This window comes from Lutjanus erythropterus, chromosome 14 (genome assembly GCF_056507025.1).
Source record: "Lutjanus erythropterus isolate fLutEry1 chromosome 14, fLutEry1.hap2, whole genome shotgun sequence".
In the NCBI taxonomy this organism is placed as follows: Eukaryota; Metazoa; Chordata; class Actinopteri; order Lutjaniformes; family Lutjanidae; genus Lutjanus; species Lutjanus erythropterus.
In genome coordinates this window covers 26976904-27000815 of record NC_139330.1, presented here as the reverse complement: position 1 = coordinate 27000815, position 23912 = coordinate 26976904, and the positions used below count along the sequence as shown (strand labels likewise).

The window sequence follows — 23912 nt, the reverse complement described above, 5'->3', positions numbered from 1 at the left end:
CTAAAGGGTGTCTTGTGCATCGCTGGTTGATTCCAACAAGCACAGCACGTCTGGGCCACGGTTCTGATGCGTCCTCCGCACAGCTGCAAGCCCCACCAGCAGCGTTTCAGAAGTATTTCGGCAGCGGAGTGTTTTGCCTGCCTGATTATATTTACTTGCTCAAATGTTGTTGATTTGGTCCTCTTTCCCTGCTCTTACCATGGATAAGCAGGCTACATGGTTAAATTGTTTCTTTTCTGTCTGCCTTTATGATCGTGAGTTTTTGAAAATTTTGAAAATTAACCAGATTCTCCCTGCCTTTTCTGTGTCTGACTTCCTGTCTGTTCGATCTTCTCTGTGCTAATTGACGCAGCATCCGTCAAAAATAAACTGGAGCGGTGCGGAGAGACGCTTCTGGGATGCGCATAGGCGCTGCTGGTGGAATCACAAGCATTGTGTAGAATGGCAGCGATCAGCTCCGGCTGATGTGGCGCAGCCATAATGCGACGCAGTTATGCCTGGTGGAATTTAGCTGTTTGTATGCCAAGGTTTGTATTAAAGATGTCAGTATTTCACCAGCTGGAATGAGATGGGTTTGTCAAAGCTGATGCTAAAGGCGAACGTAGAGTGTCACAGTATGAAGTGCAGGGTCACAGACCAAGCTGCTGTATTTGACAAGTTTACAGTGAGAACATGATGACTGACAGTTCTCTCCATCTGTCAGTGATAACCATTCGTACACTTGAATGATTGAACAGATTCCATCATTAGTATGATTTTCAGTGTATATAAACAGGGCAGGTGTTCAAGAAACAATGTCACAACATTCCCAAATAATCAAAATATTTGAGGAGAGCAGTTGTCCATGTGTAGAATACACCATTTCGTACCATAACTACAATGCCTAGTTTTTACTGACCAAATTTTGCTTAATCCATTCTTGTATGATTGCTTCCAGACTGCAAAATTGAGACTGAAAAGTTTGCTTTTACTTTCTTTTCAGCTTGCTACAGTGAAGTACAGGTGTAATCTGAGACATCAGTGCTGCATGCGGTTAGAGGTGAAACAGGCTTCAAAGGACTACTATGTCAGATTTAGCGGTATCTGTCGGTGAGGTTGCAGATCGTAACCAACTCAGTACCAATCGCCTCACCCTCCCCTTCCAAGCGTGTAGGAGAAGCTATGGTGGCCTCATAACTTGTGAAAAATGTGAAAGGCTCTCATTAGAGCCAGTGTTTGGTTTGTCTGTTTTGGGCTACTGTAGAAACATGGCGTTTCAACATGGTGGACTCCATGGAACAGCACCCGCTCCCTGAGACATAAAGAGCTCATACTATAGAAACAAAAACACAACAATTCCTATTTTCAGGTGATTATACACTAATGAAAACATACTTGTATTAATATTACTAATAATATATGCCACATTTTGCTAATAGAAACTTTCAATCAGAAAGCAGTGAAATACTGCTTTTCAGTCTTGTGTTAAGTTACCATGATCATGCATATCCTTTGCACACACACACACGCACACACACACACACACACACTGGCTGTTGCAACCCCAGTGTTTTATATTTGGCCTTGCTCAAGGGGCTCTTGATGGTATTTGTTAAAATAGAAGAAAGCATTATTCATTCAGTCTCCCCACAGAACCTTAATGGGTTTGGTTACGACCTGTTTGCGCTGTGTCAAGGTGACTGCGGTTACAGTGACGCTCAGCTGCACATGATACAGCTTGTTAGTAAATGAAGATTAAGTGTTAGCAGGGATAAAACACAATACACCTTGATCAGGCTCTCAAATGGAAGATTAATTTACTGTTCTCTTGAATGAGCAATCCTCGTGGTCCGTAATTATTTAAGTTCCATTTTGGGTTAATTATGGTCATTAGCATTATATGTTCTAAGTGAGGGGCTAATTTTGAGAGAAGTGGCTTGAGATTTGACGGGAAAAAAAGAGATGAAAGGAAAGAGCCCCACACGAGGCTCTGAAATGAACAGATCATTTGGTTTTGAGGGGCGGAAATTGATAGAAAACAGCAGGGAAACAGCTGAGGAGGGAACAATTATTCTAATGGTGTGACAAACGCAGATGCTGCAAATTAGATTTAGTTTAGCATAGGTGCTCCCCTACCAGTTACCATTGGGACACTGAAAGTGGTGTGGTGTGTGCATGTCTGCGTGTGTGTGTTTGAGAGTAAATCGTATTCTTTAAGACGGAATATTCAGTGCACCTGCGCTGAAAAGGCTGCCCAAGATGCTCTTAACAAAATTAGCAAGAGTAAGATGCACAACTATAAGTCTGAATAAGTAGAAAATGTATAAATGTGGCTGTTGTGATCACAAGTTTTGAGACTTAGACAGTTGTGCTGTGCAGGAATGTGCCTGTAGTGTATGCATTATGATACACTGGTTATGATTCAATATACTGTGATACTGTAAGCAAGTTGATAAATCAATATTTTCAATCTAATTTTGGGAAAACTGTCACAGTATAAAGACAACACCACAATATACTTAAAATCTGAGTTATAAAAGTTTTTTTTTTATGCAGTAAGAAAAGTGAAGATAGATAACACTGCTATCTCACAGCCACAAATCTTTCTATGTATCTCAAATATCATGATTTTAACAAATCTGATTCTGCTTACCAATTTCAGTTCTGAACAATTCTTGTTTCTTTGAGTGTCCTCCTGCGTTCTTCACAGCAGAATTGTGTGAAATACTAATTACCATGAATATATGTTACCAGCTAAAAGACAGAGCTAATCTAAGCTAAAGTTAAGATAAAGCTATGATAAAATTAATGTTAGAGTATCCTGTGCTTGTTAAGCGTATAGTGTGTTGAATATTAGGGGGGTTATAGTTCATCTTTTTCTGTTTCTTTTCCCCAAACCCTTTGGACTGGTTTTAATTGAGAAATAATAATGAGGTAGAGCAGTTAAAGCTACTACAAGGAATTTTTAACTGTTTATAAAACAGTCTCAACTTACTACTGATGTTTCTATCTGATCTACATGAATGAAGTAGAGCATCTGCAAGAAGATCGGCTATTTCTATATAAGTATTCTTAATGGCTGCCGCCAGGATGGATTCTCCTTGAAATCAGATGAAATGAACCTGTTTACATTTTCACAGGCAAAGTTACAGTGAGTGGTACATCAGCCAGTTAAAAAGTAGGAGGAGATTTTTATTTTGATAATTTTTGTATTTTATGTAATATTTTGCGGTTATTGTGGTGGAACACTACTGCTTTTGTCTGCAGGGGCCTCTGAACACAACAAAATATGAAAGTTCCTTGTAGTAGCTTTAATTATGTGATTATGTTCAGGTGTTTGGAGATCCATCTGACACTAACTTAAACCAAACTGAAGAAATAAGACAGATATCACTGCTCACGTGAGGAGGGACCAGCGCTGGTGAGGCCTGGACAGAGGGACACGCTAACTGCTAGCCTGCTACTCTGTAAGTTAACGACTCTGGGCTGTTTGTTTATTCTTGAAAACCAGTATCAGATACTTGTAAGTAAAACCCCTGGACTTGACCTGCCGGCATTTGCTAAGTTGAGATGATTGTTACATGACTCACACAATTTGTGCCATTTGTGCTCATGATTTAACAAGACAAATGCATTAGGAGACAGGAAGACACTATAGGAGCAGAGAGATAACCAGGTAGATAGATGGTAGGTGTTTGCAGCACATGGTTCGACTTGAAACTAGTCTGAGTGACATTTGTGTAGGAATTGATACACAGAATCAAAATTAAAATTGAAATAAAAAATGTATCTTTTTTTGGAATCGGATCTCAATGCCCCAAACACAATATCATGATACACTGTTTTTGAGAATTGATACAGTATCACAAAAAAATAACATTGTGATACTCAAGAGTATTGATATTTTCTTACAACCCTGTTAGACAGTAATGCAGACTTAATATACCAAACCTGAGGCAAACTCGTTGATGTATTTGGGGTTCCCTGATATGAAAGGTTCAGGAATCCTTCAGCTAGCAGAAGATGAAATAGAGCGTGTGGTGTGCAGTGAAAGGAAGGTTGCGAGGGACAGGATGATGAAGGCTTGTTTGGCTCTCCTCATTTCTCCTCAGTGGAGCAGCCCAGCGTGAGGAAAAGCTTGTTAAAACCCTAATAGTAGCTATCAAAGGCTATTGATTATCTTTCCCGCCCTGTTTGGGTGACAAAGTGAGCATTAGCTGGAGCCATAGAGAGCTTTTTAAGACACGTTTCCTCAGGGGCCGCCCGGTTCCCCTGGGCTGTCCGCTGCTGAGATTGCGTGCACGCACATACACACACACACAAACGCGCACATCCGCACACACATCCGCACTCACTTGTGTGTCTTTTTTCAAAGCTAACACACTGCTATCCTTTCACCCTCCTGCCACCAGATAATCCATTTTACAGCCAGGGATCAAACACTGAGCCCTCTGGCTGTGTGCTGCAGTGACTACTGTAATACACACACACACACACACACACACACACACACACACACACACACACACACACACACACACACACACATAAAATCAACCTTGCACACATAAGTTCTCATAAAACTTGGTTAGGGAAGTTTCTTGCCCCATGCAGTTCATTTGCTGTCTTTTTTTCTGTTTTGGCCATCATGCATAAATGATGTTGTCCTTGGAGAACCCAAAATGAACATTGCACTGATACAGAGAACAATGAGCACTCTCTCGTAGGTCCTGGCCAATGATGTACAGACCAAGCTGCATAGCCAATGAGCTCCTACACCCATTCTTCCTGTTTAAGTGCATCTCTCCCCCTGTGGTGTCAGAATGCTCAAGGATATGCAGTAAAGTATGGTAGAAACAGGAGAAGAGGTTATGTGAGGCAAGTTATACATAAGGCATTATAACAACCAAATTAATGGATGTCTGTTAAAATATTCATCTGATTAACCCCCAGATTTAGGGCGGACTACATGGAAATTCAGAGACTTCAAAATGGTGTGTTTGTGTCTTTTTCGCTCGGCTGATCGGCATCTAGTTTGCAGGCCTGGAGATGTCAGGCTGCTTTGAACACACTTCCTGTGCTCGCCTATGAGTATGAAGGACTTTGACATTCTGAAATAGGCAAATTCACCACTGTAGTGTAAATGAAAGGCTGCTTATTTTGGCGCAAGGCTTCATTATCTCTGTAAGCCGTAAACCTGGGTGAGATCATGTAATGGGTTGTGTGTGTGGCTGTGGTAGGTCAAAATTTTTGAAAAACCTTGAAAACCTATTGTATTGACTGCTCTGTTTTATACTGACTGCTGACTCTTTACTCCTCTTAACTGGCTGGTAGGGGCTGCAAGTCATCAACAACTGCCAAGCTGAAAACAAAGCTTACCTCCTAGTCTGTTGCAGGCTACATTTTGGCCCCTGCCTTGGCTTAAAAACAGAAAACAGAAATCCAAAAGTTTGGTCACATCTTAAGCTTGAAGGTCTGCAGATTAATTCCACCCCTCGTGTTGTGATTCGCTAAAGTAAGGCAAGATGAACAAATCTCAGTTTCGTTAGCTTTGCCAATATTGGAGAAAACCTGAATAACTGAACATGATAGTTGTGACTTTGTTAAAATTGAATTCAGTCAGTGGGGGTGATGTAATCAGCTCTCTGCTAAAACATAAACTTTCTGAATAGCTGCAGCTTTCTGTGGAACATGCAGGCTCCGACCATCAAGTGAGAATCATTCAGAATTTCAGTTTTTGTGAGGTTCTCCTAAAAATTATGTCTAATATATTGTTGTAAATCTGTCTGGTTGCTTGTAATGTTCTCAATAAGTGACAATGTTTGCTAAATGAATAACAATATTTAAACTGACCCTTCCTAAGTCCCGCCCCTTTTTACTCTGTGCTTCAATAACAGCTGAGCAAACTTGGTAGCTCAATCAACTTTCTCCTTTCCCTTTAATTTCCTTATATGTCGCTTTTGTAAAAGAAACATATAGGGTCACATCTTGAGTTAGCAAATGTTAGCCAAATGATAGCTAGCTAGCTAGGTAATGATAGCTGTAGATTAGCTAGCTAGTTAACTAGCGTTTCGATCACCTTAGCTAAATTAAGATGTAAATATGTGTCATTTTAACAGGTGTCCCAGAAACGTCTTTCAACCATCTCCAGCACTGGTTTTATTTTCAACAAATAAAACTTAGAAGATAACATGTCTATGTACAGGACTCGGGAAAGGCAAAAGCTGAACTGGTACTGTTCTTGGCATCTTAAAGAAAACTGAGACTATTCTCAACTATTCAAAAGCACTTTATTAAAGACGTTGCATTGACAGTGGTTGTATCTGGCAGTTGTGGTTGCATTGCAGTTGGTGCTGCATCATCTGTTGCCTGGCTCAGGTCTGCACGCTCGTCTAGTTTATTGCCAAGATTCACGGAAATAATCATTACCTCATCTGTGGTTTATTGTCTGGATTATATTGTGTTCACTAAGTATTGGGCTTTGTTTAAAGGCAGATGTGAACATTTACTTCTGGAGGTAAATACAGGTAGTTCTGTTTGCTGTAACAAAATAGTGTAATAAACTGTCAGACCCCTCTTATATGGACTGAAGTTTAGAAATGTGTGTCTAAAGACATCAGTTGCAATTCAGTTGAAGTTGCACAAAAATTGATGTTTCTATAGCTTGAGATGAGGCGATAGTGTTTGGGTCACTTCAGATCCAAAGTTCATCTTTTCAAAAATCAAAATCAACCAAATACAAACAGTTAGTTTGTTGAACTCTGACTGTGCGTCTCCTTGCTGTACATGCACTGAATTTTACTTAAAAGCACACGGGCCTTTAATCCAAAAAGGCTGTGTATCTTGGCAACATCACGTGACTTAAATGTTTATATTCTTGCTGTATGTGTTGGTGGGAAGCAACGATCTGTATAGAACAGGCATCACCCAAGTCACTGTAGCGTGACACTGCAGATGTATTTAGTAGCTTAGTAAGAGGATATTCAATTTATTCATGATGCAAACCACAGGGTTGATGTCTGTGTGTGTGTGAGCGAGTGTGTGCAAGCGCATGGTGAGTGTGGAGTGAACCATGAAATGAAAACACCCTATAACCATTTCACTGCATCTCTCAATTAGGACATCATCTATGCAGAGGGAGCATTCATGAGTGGCTTCTTCTTTATTTACAATTACACACCGCAGTGCAGACAAATGGGGTGCTGAGGGGGAAAAGCTTGTGCGATCCACTCTGCAAAAGATCCAGGGAATAGAAAAGCAGACATGTACTGTATAACTTGCTGCAATATCCCCTGTGACTTGTGGGCTTGATACTTGCCATGCTTAATAGTTAATATCAGCTGCCAGGAAGTCTGGACATGCTGTGGTTATACTGCACAAATCCCTTACAAAGACGGACCCTCTGAAACTTTTTCAGCTCAACTGGGTTGATGCAGCATCACTGTGGGACTCATGCCTTATTGAACACTAGTTTTCTTATGCCCGCCGTCCATTTTGGGTCCCTGTCAATAGTTTAACTCACAATATTCTGCAAACTTTTCAATGTAAGGATACAGTTTCAATACGCTATAAGTAATGTTTGAAAAGACCATGTTCTGGGAACTTTGTGTGCTATGATATGAACCTAACAGACATTTGGAAACTGTATATCATTATTTTGTCTTTACAAGCAACAGCTCTGGAGTGACCTGCCCAACTCTCATTCCTGAGTCTTCAATTACTGACATTTTGTCACGCCCCTCCATGACTCAAATGAACACACAAGGTACCTGTTAGTGGCTGTAAAAGACGCACTGGGCTTTTGATGTACTATAAAGAGCAAGAAAGTCTGAGTGTGGAGGGGGTTTGGTTGATTATTGGGTCAAATATACAGGACTTTAACTCAAGAGACCGTGGTTCATGTCCCATGTGAAAACAAAAAAAAAGTTTTAAGGCATAACATTACATTACATTGCATCATGTGACATCTTGCGACATGCTCTACTTATGTCACATGACATACCTAATGTAATATATGTAACATACTGTACCTATTTTAACCTAAAACATGGTCTTTTCCTGAAGCTAACCAAGTGGTTTGATGCTGAAACCCACTTAAACTGCGATTGTTTCACAATTTTAACCACATGTTAGAAGCAACTTTCTGACATCGTCTCACAGACTGTAAAAACGAAAAAAGTTGAGAAAACTCAAAATTTCAAGGCAACGGATTGCAATAGATTTTTGAGTTTTGAGCCCAACTCAAATTATTGAGTTTTGAAGAAAAAAAAAATCAAAACATTGTATTTCAAAAAATATTGAGTAAATTAATTGAATTTAGTTAAATGTTAAAATTTAATATTTTCAATTAATTATTCAGGCACTAAACAAAAAAAGGACATCAGGTCTGCAGCTCACTGTGACCAAGTTTTGATTTTTTTTTTAGTTTTTAAAAAATAGAAGTAAAGTATCTCAACTAAAGATTATAGGTCAGCAAAACTTTTTAAAGTTTATTTCAATATTTAAGAGTTTGACTTGGACTCACATAACTCAAAAATCTATTGCAGTGTGTTGCTTTGAAATATTAAGTCATCTCAGTTATTTTTTTTACAGTGCACAGCAGCTGAAGGGGACCTTGTACATGACCAGGAGACGAATCAGTGTCTGTAGTCAATGAGGCGGGATGAGAACGTGTTGGAATGAAATGGTTCAGATGTTAAACCTAAACTTTAAGCTCTCTCTCCCAGAAATAGTGTTTAAATATCACTAATTTGTATTGAAAATGTAAGTGCTTATCAGGTTCTTTGGCAATGATTTTTTTTTGTCAGTTTTAGAGAAGTGGCTGAGGTTGTATGGTGAAGCAGGGTGGATGGTGGGTGTACAAAGCACAGGACTTTGACGCAGGGTTTTGCAGTGTGAGTCTTGCATGTGCTTAGATTTAGGCAGCAGAAGCACTGTGGTTAAAGTTTGGGAAAGATTGTGGTTTCGGTTAAATGTTAGCAAATCATCAAGTTACATGAACTTTGTTAGTATTAAATCAAAAGTATGCTCTTTCTCTAACTTCAACCAAGTGCTGTGAGTGCCTAATCATACAGTAACCAGATTTATTTATTTTATTTAACCTTTGTTTAACCAGGAGATTGAAATCTCTTTTCTGAGGGAGACCTGGCCAAAGCAGCTAAAAGAATAATGATGGAATAATAATAATAATTTTAGATGCACTGATTACAAATTTCCTTGCTGAGTCTGGCCTGCTGATTTCAATTTTGGCTGATCCAGTTTTTCTTTCTAAGAACTCTTATTGTCAGCACACACAAACATTTTTGCAACTATTCTTGAATGAAAATTAAATTATATGTTTCGAATGAAACACTGACTATTAAACAACTTTTACATTTTCTTCAAAAGTGCTCCAGATTCCTGCCAGGTCTTGTCCTCTTTTCCTTCTCTCTCTCTCTCTCTCTCCCTCTCCCTCTCCCTCTCCACCTTTTCCTTTTTCCAACCTTTCTTCCTGTCTTTTCTGACATTTTTCTTACTCATGGCCTCTCCTTTAATTGTCCTCCTCTTTCCTTTATTCTTTCTCCTTTTCTTGTAGTCCATTGCTCCTCTTAAGGCTGACATTACGTTAGCATGTGCCTATGTGTGAAAACTGTCTGATTCTGATTGATGGGTGCAGCTTTACTAATTATTTTGATTTAAAAATGTACTGGGTGGCATTACATGTCTTCCTAAACTTATTTGCTGTTAAAAATTTGTATCATATTAACATAATTTCTTGGAGACAGTCTGTACCACATTGCCTACAGCTAGTGCTGAAATGAAATGCGCGTTGAAAGGTCGCTGCACATTAATTTGTGATCAGGATTTAACATTTTTTACTTTTTATAATCCTCACTCACATTTATGCAACAAACCTAACATTTCTGTGGGCTTGCCAGGTTGTCAGTTGTCAAAATGTTGATTACAAATGGACTAGGCTCCTGTGTAGTCTAATTTTGAATATGTTGAGCTGTAAAGCAAGCACAGTGCTGGCTTACGTACATAACAATTATTTGCAACATCATTTTGGCTGCAAAGGGTCTGCTTAATAAACTGTGTGAGCAGCCTTGTGTACAGAGAAGCAGACAGATTCCCAAAAGACAGCTTTAAACTCAGAAGTGTCCAGGGATCAACAAAAGAATTGGTCCATACTGGCCCTTCATCATCCATTAGGCGCTGTGGGAGTGGCGCTGTAAACATCGCCAAGTCCAGGTGTTGACGTGCTCCATAAATTCCAGCTAAGAATGCAGCGGTCCATTCAGGCCTCTTTAGAAATGCAGGGCCACTCTATTCCTCTGATATTTTATACATGAAGTGAGCCATTTACAGTCTGATGAGCAAGTCTGGCTTATTAATGATATGGCCGTGCTCTTAGGGTGTCGGGCGCCAAGCAAATACTCATGTAAAATTAAACACGATTTGTTTACATAGCCGTGCAAATCAGACCACTCTGGGGCTTTGTTGCAAAGCCTGATCAGGGCTGCGAACACTGATTTCAGTTAGTTGAGACACTTTCTGGAGTTCACACGTGGTTTTAGGAAACAGCAGTTTGAGACTCTGTTCAAAAACATTCAGACGTTCTGGGAATGTGATTCCTGTTTGAGTATTTTTTGGCTCACACATCTGCTAAAGGATATTCAGCTTGAATGATGTCATAAGTCCAGCAAAGTCCTGACAAGACTAGAAGGCTGAATTATTCAATGATGGCTCCACTTTTGTGGAATTATTTTAAGTATTATAATTGCAGCTGGTTCGCCTTGGCCTGCTGAGGGAGAGAGAGTGGGGCCCTGTGGGGAGCGATCAGCATCAGTCAAAGGTATCAGGTTACCGTGAGCGCACCAAAATACTTGCTTAATGATGGCCAAATTGAAGGAAAAGCATTGACTTGAGCTGAGACCAAACATAAGACAATATTTCTTCACATGGTGAGGCCTGTATAGATGGTCCTCACATGGCCTTGTAAGCAGCAGACAGAAAAACACAAAGCCAGACACCTTTGTCATTCACATCATAGCATGCAGTTTTATTCCTGGACATAGTTGTAAACTAAGTAGTTGCAAACTGTGACGTCGCAGCAACTTATCAAGTAAAATTCTAGTGTCGTCACCAGCACCTTATTCTGAACCACTTTTTGGAGATTCTGTGATGTTTCAGCAACAGTGCAGCAACCTCATTATATAAAATACAGAAAAAGTCATGCAGAGGATGCTGAAAAGACGTTACAAAAATGGCATAAAAAAGCTGTTATGTACGTAGCACCAACATAACTAATGGTAAAAATTGGAACACTAACGTTGTTACAAGGTCACATATAATACATCACAATCACAATGTTGCAAGGGCATACAGTGTTTGTAGGAAGAATTCTCAGTAGCAATATATACTACTTTTTTGTTGAAAAAATTGAACTGAAATTATCAACAGAATGTGAAGAAATATTTTTTGTCATCCTGTCAAAGATGTCTATGTACTGTATTGCAGAGATATCTTCTGATGTTTGCACTCTAACTGGTTACATTCAGCCTGTCCTGTCTTGTGTTACCACTGTCACTGTAGCATCTAGTCTGCTTTTTTTGGTTTGGCTCCTTGCACCCTAACGCTGACTACACTGTATCCCCTGTCTAGACTTCTAGGAGTGGGCACTGACTAATACTCGGCCACCCTCTCGCTCCTTTCCAGCTTCACGCCTCTCCTGAACCCACCATGTAACCTGGTAATGTCTTTCCTGTCATCAAACTGACCTCTGGTGGTCTCAGAGCTGATGTTTGGACCTGGTCTGGGCGTGTTCACTGAGAGCCTGGTTCTGTTGCTACTCGCCTGGCTCTGGTTCCAGTGTCCATTCTGGCACCAGTCCTTGCAAACATTCCCTGCTGGGTCTCCCCAAGCCTCCTCTTCCCAGCGGTAAACACTAAGACTCCCCAGTGCTCTGAGCTCCAAAACCAGGCAGAGTCAGCTAGCAGTAGGACCACTAGCTGCCCAGCTAACTGATCTAACCAAGTACAGGAAGCTACAGTTAGCAAACTGTATGCAGCCTCCTATTTGTTTGGAGCATAAATTTGACAGGTGTTCAGTTTTTAACAGTACATATTGCACCTTTCAGGTTTAAAAGTAAAAGTGTGAATATGATTCTGTATTTCTGTGAGCTTGTGTCAACAGGAGAGATGGATGTTTTCATTGAAAGTTGTAAAGGAGACACTAGTGTTATTTCCACATCAGATGCAGGTCCAGCAAAGTGTCAGACTATGACAATCTGTGTGATGTTTCTGACAGGGCAAACTTGAGACAGATTATTTTGTCATCAGGTGCGATAAAGAGCATCGGTCGGTATGAGCTTAAGAGTCCAACATTACAGCCAGGCGCTTCCTGGCTCTTGCCGCTACATGTGAATTAAAAAAACAAAACAAGTTATGCCAACAAAACTTCTTGCATGCCACTGCAGTCCCAACTTGATTAACCAAAACCTGGCTGTGAATCAAGATGAAAACATTTAGAGAGTTGTTGAAACCAAGGCTGAACCCACCATGTTTACACCGCATTTACAAATTCCTTCCTCCACCAGGCAAACTTCATCAGGGACATGCAGAGGTGACTGTGTTTTTGATCCCCTGGAAACAAAAGATTTAAAGAGTGTCTGTAGATAAGATAAGTATGCCTCAAAGGTTACCAATCTGCTCTGTGGAAGTGAATGAGGGATCACTATGTAGATGGATGTAACTCTAAAGCACCTAATTCTGAACCATTCTTAGCATTTCCACAAAAAATACACTAGTTTGGAGCCTGAAAAGTTGGTTCCCAGCTAGAACCAAAATATAGCAGGTTTTCCTGCCAAAGGTGGTGTGTCATATTCTATAGGTTAGTGTGCTTTGTGCAATGATCTCTGTTGATGACATTCTCATTTACAGTGGTTCCACTCAAAAGTAGTTTACTAAATCACACCAACGTCCCAAGGATCTTGAATGGAACCTGTTCAAGAATCAGAGTGTATTTGGTGGAAAAGGGCCGATATAGTGAATCCTTGAAATGTTCAAATGGAAGGAGCGAACCAATCAGCAGAGTCATGACTGGAGCCTTGACTCCAGCTATCCAGTACTCTTTTAACATTCTTTTTACTGTATTGAATGCATGTGTCTGATTGAAGTAGATCACGAGGAAACATTACTTATCTCACGAGCTTGTTGAATATTACAAGGAACACCTGACAAAAACTTGCTTGCCATAGTCCTGAAAATAATCTTCCACCATGTACTCGTACATCTTGCCATGCCCCACCTTCCTCTTCTTCTGTTGAATGTTATGAAGGCTGACAACCATAAACAGAGATGGAAAGTAACTAGGTACAAATACTTTTACTCTCTACATTTTAATACAAATATCTGTACTTTCTGCTCATTATTTTCAAAATGGCCTCATTAATTTTTAACCCTAACCCTGTCCAACATTAAGACTGATTTTAACCTAAATGGATGGGACATGACATAACATGTAGAAAATTCCTTGGTGTATTCATCAATGCATATCACACATGACAGACATAACAAGACAAAAATGACATAAAACAAAAACAATGTAAAAAATATGTAATGTGACAACACAACACAAAAGACATAACAAGACAAAACTATGTAAAAGACGTAACAAGACAAAAGCAACGTAAAAGACCTAACAACGAAAATGGCATAAAAAACATAACAAGACAAAAATATGTAAAAGACATTGTGGTGTGTTGCATGACTACTAGCTGCTGGACTGTCCCTTGCCCCATCTATTCCAACACCGCCATGTCATGTGTGAAAAGGTGGAAATGTTCCTGAATGTAGCTGGATGTGTGAATATTGGAATTAAGTAGTGGTGCCCGTGAGGTAATCCCAGGAAGTTACTGGTAACTATGTGTCAAAGAGGCTCAAGACACTGACTCACCTGGTTACAAAAGGGTTAAAAATAGATTCTCCTTGATTGAGAAACAAAGCCTACTTGGTTGAAGTGAAACCACTTGTTTCTCAAACTTCTGTGATGAGTTTGTCATCCTACTCAAAGATAATTATGCAGTCTGGGGAAATTATGCCTACATTGTGCTCTTGAGGAGATAATTGCGGTGCTGAAGCCTATGTATCACATGAGGATCGAGCCTCATTCCACAAATTAAATGCATGAATGTCACTAACAGGCTATGTATATTTTCAGCACTGCTTGTATTACACAGTGTAAGTTCCTGTGTTATGGCATATTTCCCCTGATGATTACAAACGAAAAACAAAATTATTGTGTTAATTGAGCTGTTGTCAAGAGATGAATAATCATGCATGTCAAATTCCTCATGGGAAAACAACAGTCAAAATTAACTTTTAGAGAAAATGTAATTTCCATATTTTTTAATTTTTTTCAGTTTAACTTTTTTTCCCTCTCCATTGTGCCGCACGTTTCATTAAGTTTTAAACCCAAGAATCACCAGAATAGACTTGTTAAGCAGATAAATAAGCCGCTCAACGTTAATGAATTCCTCAACTATGAAATCACACTCCCATCGCAGGTGTGAAAGCAGGTTGTGATTTAGGTTGATGGACGACTAATCAGGAAATCAATTAGGCCCTGACCCAGAAACTGAGACAAAAGGGGAGAATTATTTTCTTCATTTCTTTCCTCTGGCTCTTTCATCTCTTGACTTGGACCCTCTGGTGTCTTTGATTGGACAAAGAAAATCCTCTGGGCTTTCAGAGGTTTCTCTTAACAAAGTACAGCAAGAAACTGTTCTTGTGTTTTATGACTATAAAGTGATGTGTTTATCAAATGTGAAGCTGTAGCAAGAATAATACGATCAATTCTAATTATGATAGATGAGTTTTTCTATTCAGATTGCATTTTGATTACAATATAACTATCATAACTGACAATTTTCTTTGATTTAGATACTTCTCATACTTTCCATTCTGCACATAGATAATAAATTGCTATTCATGCAATAATGGAGAAAAAAAATAACAAAGTTTGTCAATGTAAGTGAAGGACTCCAGTCTGTAAAAATATTATCTCAGGATATGAGACCTTCTGTCTTGTTCTCTGTTCTTCTATGATTAAAGCTGCAGGAGGCAATATTATTTAATTGCAATTCTGGTTGAAATAACTAATTTTGACCATTTAATGTCAATAATAGTATTTAATTGAAGGGTTCTTTTGAAGAATGTGTGTCTATGAGTGGAACCCCTTTTGTATTTAGTTAAAAAAAAAATCTGGGTCATGTACAATCTCAGAACACCATGCACCATTTTGCTATGCTTTTCGTGTTGACAAGAGAGTGGTCAGTGCACCACCATTTCTGTTTAAATACATGTTTTGCTACAGTTTGTCAGGTCTGAACGTGGCCCTGGACCCAGCCTGAATCAAACAACCAGTCGGAATTGTGTTAATATTTTGTGAAAGCCGCAATAGTCATTCCTACAATGCTGTTGCAATATTGATAAATATTGATATTGGCATATTTTAGTTCGAATTGCCTCTTGCAATGTCAACTGCTGCAAATATGACACTGATTTCATCCGGTTTTTCACGGTAATATCAGTATCAACAAGCGTTATCTCTTGGGGCAGCCATGTCTCCAAGCAGTCAGGTACCTGTGGAAAAACAGTGCAGTGATGGAGACACCTCCTGCACGCACACACACACACACACACACACACACACGCACACACACACACACGCACACACACACGTAGAATCTCCTATCAGTTCAACCTCTTGGGGTCAGACATAAAGGTTCGCCTTTTCAGCAGCATCCACTTAGTGCTGAGAAGGAAGACAGACGTCTTATCCATGTACCTTTGTCCATCATATTCACTTTGTATTGACTGAGTCAAACAGAACAACTGTGTCTTTATGCGGGCAGAGGTGAAAGACTTGTTGAGACTTCTCTGAAGATTGATAAAAGAGAAGAAAGGAGACAGAGGGGGAGTTCAGATGTACTGTTAACAACACGTTGTTTCAGCCAAGGAATATGATTGGTTAAAGGTGTTCAATCATTCTGACCAGCCATGAACATTTACAGAGTTTAGGTTCAGTTTTCTTAGTTTCATAGCCTGACTGATATTGGGAGTTTTAGGCTGATACTGACATCTATATTTTATAGTAAAAAAAAAAATACAATAAGCATACATTTCTTACATAAAACATAAAAAAACTCTGGTAAACAAACTATGTAACTGTGCAACCATCTCAGCCAGTATAAGTATGTATATACTGACTGACATATGAGTGATATTGATTTATTGGTCATAAGCTAAAATCAGCTGATACAAACAGGCCCAGAACAAAGTAACTGGGGGTGCACTGGTATCCATAATGCCGCCCAGCAGCAAAGAAAAACAGTAGGTGCTAAAGAATCGAGTGTGGTCCCTTATACACACATTTTCATTCCAACACAACTGTCATTCCTTTTCAGCAACAGTTTGCTTTAAGACTTAGAAAAGCGTTAATAACGTGTTGATAAATCTGCAACCACTGAGAAGTGCCGCGCCAGAGCTCAGAGCAGTTACCCACCGCCATTTGCTACATTTACCTTAATTAAGTCACCTGAAAATGACACCAGGTTGCTACAGTATGACCATACAGACTTCTACACACATCAGACTTATATTCTGCTTTTCTATGAGGGTTTTTGTATGATTACTGTGGCTCATAGCAAAAGTAGCTCATGTTTTATTTTATACCGTGTATGAGCTGAGATTCATTAGAATTATTTCTAAAATAGCACTAATCCGATGTAATCAATCAAAAATCAGTGCCTTTATCTTTTCATTATAACTTCCTATGTTCACCTTCATCCTGCCCATTTTTATGTCATGTTGCTGTGTTTGCATGGACCAAAATAAAAGGTACACATGGATGTGCACAGCAGATCTGCAAACTTGTGGTTGATATTTGTTATTCATATTTCAGACTGGGTCAGATTTGAGGGGGCAATGCATACTTTTGCAACCCTGTAGAACTGGGCCTATATAACCTTCAGGCTTTGTTGCTACGGTAATGTTTGTGATAGTTTTTGTTGCACTACAACTTGATATAAGAAGACTACTTTGAATAAACACTGACATTATACAGTAGTTAGCTGTCTTTCTTTTCTCTTGTGCAAAGCTGGTGGTTGTTGTAATGCAATGCAACTTTTGCTGGGCAACTTTGAGTCTTTTAAAATCATTGCAAAAGAGTCAGTGTTTTCGTATGTGTCACTTCTGTGGTATGGTTAAGTTCTGTCATCTAAAACTCCTTGGATAAGATTACAAAAACCTCATGGTCATAGTCAAAAGAAACCAGCATTCAAAGTTTGTAGGGAGCTGGATGTGAACAGCTGCCTCTATCGGTCAAAGTGGGAAACCCAGTTGCTCTTGCACTGCTCCTTGCCAAAATGATGACAACTATGCAGATGTGTTGTGTCAGTTGGTTTAGCTCACTTTAGAGGTGTCAGCTTCTGTGTTTTCCAAACTCTGCCTGAGGGAATTGGCAGTCAGTGTGATTGCACTGTTGGATGCCTACATCTGTATCTGGAGATGCGTGTGGTGTGCCCACTGAGCTGTTATGTGTCAGACAGGTTTTTGATTCTGTAGACACCTCATGTCAGCGGCATTTTGATACACAGACTGTGGGTGTCCTGGTGCCTCAGTGGGCCAGGGTGTGTCCAATATAAATACAGGATGTGTTGCATGTCATTTTATTCTTTCTCACAAGTGTTCCTGCTTCAGCCTACTTTGAACCAATGGGAAATGTGCCAGAACTTTGCTGTATGTGTAGGTTACAGCTTTGAAAAATAACTATTTTAAAAATCTCCTTACCTTAAATAATTTACTTTTTATCTTCTTGATGCAACAAGCTCCTTGCTGTCTCTATGAAGAAGAAACTAATGGTGCACTGTTTTAAACTAAATTAACATTTAGAAAGAAATGGTCTTTCACATTTGTGGTCATTTGTTGGATGTCCAGTCCATACTGAAGCAATAAATTCCTCTGTACATGCTATAGTGACCAAGAAAATGTTTCTGCTCATGGAGCTGTGCAGTGGTGTCTACAGGTACCAGGATGCATTGTGGGTGAGCTTGTGCCTATCCCCTGTGTTATCATCACCCTAGCCCACAGCTATTACTTTGTAGGCCAACGCTGTGGGCTGTATTATGGTTTTGAGTCATTGATAGGATCAGTTTTTGGATCCATGATAAAGAAAGAAAAGTTGGATTAGGGTTAAAATAAATTTTAAAATGCACTTGGCTTTGATAGCAGCCTCTCTCCATCATAGTAATGGTAAATACAATAATAATAATACTTTACAGCTTAGTTCCATTATTATACTCTATTGTATTATAGTACACTATCATACATGTAATAAATATATGCTGTAGTTTAATACAACTACAGTTACTATTAATTATAATACATTGTAATCGAATTGTAATGTAAAATCTCACTATTTAACCCTGTAATGATAAATAAATCTTCTGTATCTGTGTAGGGCTGTCAGTCTCACTCGACAGAGGTGAAAGTAAAACACAGCGCACATCTATCTTGTCTTATTACTGCAATACTGCATCAAGGTTTTGGGTATTATTACTTCAAAAAGTAACAGCGACATTAAACTGTATTTCATGCGATGATGGTTACATTTAGTCTGCAGATCACATACTGGCTAAAACGTGGGAGGTGATGTGTACAGACCATGGACCTACAATGACCTGTTACTGCTGGCCAACATTAGGTGACATCACTTGATGCAGTAAAAACAACAGATTTCTCAGCAGAGGAACTCTGTTTTCTTGATCACACACTGAGGAAATCATTGCTTTAATTGACAACATTTACCATCAACATTGTGCAAAAGTGCAGAAGTTTACCTTCCCCTCAATCAATCAGTGAGATGCAGTTTGACACTTCTACCAGTTAAAATTATGGCTGTAGCTAGAATTGAATAAATTCTGGCACCACCAACACCAACACTGCCCTTGAAAGCTTGCTAATATGCTTAAAATCACTCAGCCTTTGCATGTGCGAAAAAGCGCAATTGATTAGACTTATTGAAAATGTTACACTGTTGAGAGTGATTTTGGCTTACACCAGAGAAACAACACGTTCATCCCACATTGCCTTTTGTCAAAGACACTTCAGATATATTATCACTTCCAAACGAGAATTCCCTCGGTCCCTGTAAGTAAACCTTCCAAATCCCCAGCTCTCATCCCTATTTTCCTCCCAAAAACGAGCATTAGAAGGATTGCCCTGCTATTGTTGCTCCCCTTGGGAGCAAATCTATTTCTGCAGAGATGGAAATTGTCGGTCCCCACAAAGCTGCTGACACACTCTCAATGGAGGTGTCAATTCTCGAGGCCTCGCCATTGTGGAGTGGATAATTTAATTGGAGAGGCACGACGGTGTGTCCCCGGTCGGTGCATTCAAATGTTGTATCACCGCCTGTCCCAGTGCTGGCTCCTCTCCTGCTGCGGAGATTCAAGATTCAGCGCCCCCCCCTCGATCCCTGCTTTCCTCCCCATGCAGGTGGGGGGTGCAACACAGACCCAGGCCCCTGAGAGAGTCCTTTGTTGGGGTGGGGAGACGCAGCCTTGTGGCCTCAAAGTCTTTGAGCGGCTGTTCTGGAGAGGTGCAGGGGAGGAGGGTGAACCTGTGCCGCCATTACCTGGGAGTCGTCTTGGGGGCAGGCACAAAATTAGCCAGCAGATAATGAAGCTGTCTTTGATTGCAGGAGAGAGCGCAGGGTGGAGGGGGATTGATGAGGGGGGAGTCTCCTGTACAGGGGGCCTCCACAGGGCATGAGAAGCATGTCTTTGGAGGAGCGCCTGCTGTCAACGGATGCTCTGTTTCTCTGAGATCCTGGCATAGTTTAGGGTTGAAAGATGCACTGGGGTTGGCGAGGAACGCAGTCAAACACATTCCTTTGTACGGCTGCTGCAGGTGAACAGGGTTCAAAGACAAATGGTTCGACAGACATAGGTAGACAAATGCACAAATGCAATGTGAATCTTTGAGTTCTCGAGACCCCCAAAAAATCTGCATTTCAAAAATTGTTGATGAAAATCACTGATGGTAAACAACAAACAACAAATGTTAACTGAATATTTTCAGTTGCAACCAGTTCATTTTCAAGCACCCAGAAAATCACAAATCTGGTTCACAGCTCCCTGTTAACATTTTTTTTTCATAAAAATGTTAAAATATTAACCATTAGTCACTTTCACGTCAATGAGTTTACTCAATTTTTGCATTTCTAAAACTCGTGCATTCAAGTTTACCTAAACATTTTCAAAACTTAAAAGTTAAATTTGGGCTCAAAAGTTTGAGTTTCCTCAACTTTTAGTTTTTACAGTGTTTGAACTTTTACTTTTCTTGTAGTAGCTCCTCCTGCCTGTGAATTATGGCACACATTTTTAAAAACATGAACTGTGATGACTGTCTTTACCAATTTTCGTCTTTATCTTTGTGGGTGCGTGTGTCAATGCCTGTGTTTGTCTCACTGCATAGTTGTCACGACAACCTGCGCGCCTGGCTCATGGCTGCCCTCCAAGCGCAGACAAAGCTGTTGTCGAATGAACCAGGCGTGTGTCCACCGGACCTGAGGGGTGCCGCCACTGCTAACAAAACACACAAAGACCCTCGCCCCTGGCACTGGCCCTCACCCCGTCTACCCGCTATCCTGCCCCTCCCACACACCGCTGCCTGCTGCTTTGTGCCTGCTCCAAGAAGAGGAAGTTCCTCTCATCTCCTTTTCAAGGTAGCCCTGCCACCCATGCCCCTCTTTCACACAGCCAGAGTCGGACGGGGACATACACACATGTACTGACACACAAATGGGAAAGACATTCAAAGCAACACACTCTGCAAGGTAACACAGTTCATGTTTTTGTTTTTTCTGTCTGTGATAGATTTGTTTCAATTTTGAAAGACATTTGGATGCAAAACACACAGGAAAACATGCAACATGCACTTTTATATTACTGGCCAGGAAAGCTTCATGCTGACATTGTGCAGCTCTGTAATAAACATAAGATTTCTTTGCTTCACAACAAGAGGGTCATACGTGTATCCCTGTTAGTTTTCATCTTTTCATGCAGCATGAAAACTGACCCATGATGTCTTTAACCTAATGAAGAAAAACTTGGTCTTTTAAAATATATGACTCTAGCAGTTTAGTATTGCACCTCCACAAGATTCACAAGGAATAGTTCAAATTGAATGGTCAAAATAGAGTCAACAGAGGTCAAGATATGCTTAAAGGGAAATTTTGGCAATTTCATGTAGATGTCCAGTCAGGGTGGATGAACTAAAGCAATATATTACTCAGTATATTCTATAGTGACAGTGAAGACAGAGTTCTCCAGCTGCAAAATCTATTTTTCTTCCTGCATCTATTCGCCTACATCACTGTGTGGCCATTTTGCAACAAAATGAGGCTTGGATGGATCCATTGCTACCCAAATGCTAATGTTAGCTTGCTAACATTTAGCCAGAGCACACAGTTTAACCTGAGATAACTGTCTCCTTATTTCGACAACAAAATGAAGGCAATGGCAGCTGATAACATTAAGTTGGCAACCCAGTTAACTTGTTTATCCTATAAAATCCACTTTTTTAGCTATCATGGAACCACAAGCTAATTTTTGCTCCCAGACTGTTGGTGCTACATGGAAACATGAATGTGGGCATCAGAAGCTTGTGCACAAGGCATCCTGGTACATGTAGGCATTGCCAGCACCGCTTTGCAAGCAGAAGAACTTGACTTTTTTTGTAAATATAGCAGCACTGAGAAATTTATTGCATCAGTGACCACATTTGCCATCAACACTGACTGGACATTAACATGAAAAGTGCTCAAGTTTTCCCTTTAATTTCAGTTCCCTTCAATTTCCAAAATCACAAGGTCCTTCATTTCCCATAATACAGCTTGTGTTTGTAAGGTAAATGTCCATATCTTTCTGACTCCATGCCCCCTGTTTGTAAAGCATGTTTTATGGTAAGAATTTACTTGCCCAAGCTAACCCTGATGACATCACCAGGGTTGTTTTTTTTTTTTTAACAACTGTTTTCCCAGACTAATACTCATGACTAATAAACTGATCTTGATGTGTAAAATCAATGCAGTTACTCTTAAATTCTAAACAAATATTCTTTCCTCCCATCGATAGGACTTACAAGTGAAGAAACTGATCCACATCCAAGGACACATCAGATCTGTCAAGTCCACTGCGTTTGAAACATACAGAGTGAGGACAGCCTGTGTCAAGTGGTGAGTATATGTTCTTTGGTGTGTCACTCACTCCATAGCATGAGATGTGACACCGAGCTCACGCGTTTGTCACAACAGCATCATGTCAACTCATAAGCATACCTGTATATAACTGAGGATGACAGATTGTTCAGGATTCTCTGCTGAGACAAGCTTCTGTTGTGACCACCCGGAGAAATGTGTTCAAGCTGAAGTGAGCTTTTTCTTTTTTAGAACAGCTTCTTCCTCTTTCCTCCACTATAGAGCATTTTTTTTCTTATACTTGGGTTTTCATTGACATTTTAAAATGTATTTAGTCTGTAGCTATACATTGCTGCTGCTGTCTTTGATCTAAGCATGGCTTGGCTAATACCTTAAAAGCATGTCTAATAGGTCTTAAAACATGAATATCGACTAATTAAAGCAAAGTAATAACTTTAGTTTTTATAGCACCTTTCAAAACAAAGTTATAAAGTGTTCACAATAAAAGCAAATAATAAAAGACAATAAGATATAAAACAAGATCAAATATTTTAAATAGTGAAAACCTCTCCAGGAACTATGTTGTGATGAAGCATTATACATAATCTTTTTATTTATTACAACTAACCCCATCTACCAGCCCTACCCTACTGCCTACAACCATTTTTTTATTTGATTCAATTGTTTAAGTGGTGTTTCAATCGGATTTTCCAAAAATGTTTCCAGACATTGAAGCATTTAAAACTGGCATGTACGTGAGTTTCAGAGACTGGTTATCATCTGTTTAGGCAAAAGATCTGTGGACATGCTTTTGGTTGTCAGTCATGTTGCCTCAAAGAAATTTCCTAACAATCTGTGATGAATCAGTCTGAGTGCAAAATTTCTTGTGGCTGCTTGCTGATGCTGCAGGGGGAGAAATGTTTATCTCTGTCTCCTGTTTAATGGGTTTCTTATCACTTAGTTCTTGATTGTGAACAATGGTAGCTTTGATTCTGTCAGATTGCTCTTTAATGACACCAAATCCTGCTTTTTGTTTTCAATATTTATTCAATATTTATGCCTTTGCTGATAGAGAGCTACCTGGCCACCTTTCACATTATAGATTTCTGTTTTTATGGTTTCATCTTACAAGTCTTAGGTAGGCGGGACTCAGATTAAAAAAAACCTGATGTCACATACCTCCATGCACCAATCAGGATTTATCAACATTTAAATCAAAATGTGATGAGGTGAGTTGATCTGTCACTGTCTATCGAATCCCTGTAAATCTTACACATTTTTTTTGCTTTTGATTGTTTCTCTTTTTAATATATAGAAAAACTCTTTTGAAATCAGGTTTTAGTGGCTTCAGGTGTTGCAGGATGTGTGCTGCAATTTACAAATAAAAATTGTTAAAGGTAGTCAGTTGAGTTTGCCTGAGCAGGTCCTAAATGCATCAGACCATCAAATATCAGTGTTTGAGGTGAGTGAAAGGTCCCGAGCATGGCAAAATATTGAGAAGAAATAAAGAAATACAGGCAGAAGGCAGAGTCTCTGCAGATACAGATGCCATCACTTACTTCCAGTGGGTTATAAGTGATGATTTAAAGGGATTATGTAATATGAGTCTATGCATTGTTTCCTTTACCTTTAAATCAACCTTCGTGGCCAGAGAAATTCAGGAGTGACCTTCTCAGTGAAGTCTCTTGCTG

General features: G+C 39.7%; 1 long non-coding RNA gene across 1 annotated transcript in view; it reads left to right on the top strand.

Annotated features, from left to right (window-relative positions):
- LOC146315669 (uncharacterized) overlaps positions 1–22260 on the top strand; it is a 65804-nt gene extending 43544 nt beyond the window's left edge. The window contains exons 2-3 of the long non-coding RNA XR_014771853.1: positions 20499–20748; positions 22160–22260. This is a non-coding gene — a long non-coding RNA (uncharacterized LOC146315669). The remainder of the gene's footprint in view (positions 1–20498; positions 20749–22159) is intronic.
- Positions 22261–23912: the final 1652 nt, after the last annotated feature.